Genomic DNA, 2,434 nt, shown 5'->3' on the forward strand with positions numbered 1-2,434 from the left:
GTGTCTTACCCTCCTGATGGAGGGTGTCAATGATGGTCCTCTGGACAGCAGTCAGATCAGCAGTCTTCCCCATACTTGTGATTTAGTTTACTGAACCAAGCTGAGTGTTTTTCAAGGCTCAGGAAACCCCTGCAGGTGTTTCGAGTTAATTAGACGATTCAAGTGATTAGTTGAATAGCCTACTAGTATACTTTTTCACGATATTCTAATATTTTGAGATAGGATTTTTGAGTTTTCTTAAGCTGTACGCCATAATCAGCTATATTAAAACAATAAAAGGCTTGCAATATTTCAGTTGATTTGTAATGAATCCAGAATGTATGACATTTCATGTTTTTTAATTGCATTACAGAAAATAAAGAACTTTATCACAATATTCTAATTTTCTGAGACAGTCCTGTATACTTTGTGTTACAAGCATACTTCTTAGCGTTTAATTTTCTCTGTAATTGTATGTTTGCAACTGAACATTTTTCAGTCTTCATGAGCTGTTTTATACAGAGCATGTGCCATTTGGAGTCTCTTGGCGAGCATGAACGATAGTAGCCTAAGGTTTTCTTGACAGCTATTTTTCAGCTTGTGAAAAAGAATGCAGTCAGTTGTTATCAAACTAAGTTTGCATGTGTGTCTGTGGTAGTGTGAAATGTTGCAATGGGTGCAGCTGTGTAAGTCTAAGGTCAGCGGGGCCCCACTGCTTGCAGACAGCAGGTCCCTCCCCAACCCCAAAACCCTAAGTGTCTCTAATGCATTAAAATAGAGGTGCAGGGCGGGGCCAAACATGGCGAGGGGGGCGGAGGGGGGATGCTGCAGGGCTCTCTGACCCACACATACTGCTGAGTTGTGTGTCATATGCTGGGGGGAAGGGGATGGGCAACAAGGTAAGGGCCCAAATCCCCCTAGGGCCAGCTCCACAACTGGTCCCCTCCCGATCCACCTGCCTACACCAATCCAGCCAACCAAGGCCATTAAGAAATAGATTTGAATTGTGATCCAGATCACCACCAAAATTGAATAAATTAATTTTTGTAAAAACCCCAAGATTTTCCTTAAAATTTGTCCATTAGGTTTTAAGTAATCTTGTGAACAGACAGATGACTAACACTACTGAAAACTTAACCTCCTTGGAGGCAGTGACAAATAACAATACCTGTTGAAAATAGACACCAATATTATTGCAAATCCCTGCAGTCTGCTTTTACAACCAAATTTTATTTTTACCTATGGCCTGATGAGAATTTTGTGCTGTAGATTTTGAGATGGAGCTTTCATAGTGCTTCACACAAACACTATTTCACATTACACAGTTTTTCTGGCAAAATATGTTTGAATTCCTATCAGAAGGGGCCAAGACTGTGCCAAAATGCTCCAGTTTACTGTTGCTGCTGCTATTTGCATTTGCAAACGACAGAGTCGAGACAATCTAGAAAGTCCCTTATCAATGATTAAAAGATTTAGGTGAATGTCTTTATCATTTATATATTTGAGCCTGTATGAATTGTCATGAACCAAAGGTTGTCAAGGTAAACGGCGACAGAAAACCAGACCAGTAGACAGGATGAAGGTAAGTGGTTTTATTTACAGGTTCTAGAATTGTGCAGGTGACCAGGAGGATCTGAAAAGGAGGAGGAAAAACCAGGTGAGTCTCGGGTACATGTAGAGGTTGACTTAGAGGATGCCAGAGTAATGATTTTGTTTGTTGTTTGCTTACAGGTTCGTAGAGGAGAGGAGGCTTGGAAGGAAGACGTCTGTTCGAGAGGGAGGATTCCAGGAGGAGGTTCCGGCGGCAGTGACAGGTAGGTTTTCCAGCAGCTAATTGCTGTGAATCAGACTTTCTGAGCGGTCATTAAAGCCATTTACCTTATATTTTACACTTTGCTTCAACTCTTCTCTGTTCTTTCCCAGGTGGACTCTGAGTCACTCCCTCTGAGGCCTAATGACGTTAAAGAGCAGACTCATGCCAGGACAATGTCAGAGAATGGAGAGGGAGAGAATCAACAGAGGTGGCTGGAGATGAAAGTCATAGACGCTTAAGAAGAGAAGAGGAAGAGGAGGGTAAAGAAGAGGAGCAGATGAGAAGATGAGAAAGATGACGAGGAGTGATAACAGGAAGGGGGTGGGGGTAGAGGGTTGTCAGACATGGCAGATAAAATGAAAATAATTCAGGAGAGAACTCAGAGGATGTGAGTGATGGTGTAGAAAGAGGGAAGAAAAAATAGAAGAAGGCAGGAGAATATACAGGTGCTGATCATAAAATTAGAATATCATGAAAAAGTAGATTGATTTCAGTAATTCCATTTAAAAAGGGAAATTTGTATATTATATTCATACATTACATACAAACTCATATATTTCAAATGTTTATTTCGTTTAATTTTGATGATTACAAATGACAACAAATGAAAATCTCAAATTCATCATATCAGAAAATTAGAAT

Source organism: Kryptolebias marmoratus, linkage group LG22 (assembly GCF_001649575.2).
Source record: "Kryptolebias marmoratus isolate JLee-2015 linkage group LG22, ASM164957v2, whole genome shotgun sequence".
Lineage (NCBI taxonomy): Eukaryota > Metazoa > Chordata > Actinopteri > Cyprinodontiformes > Rivulidae > Kryptolebias > Kryptolebias marmoratus.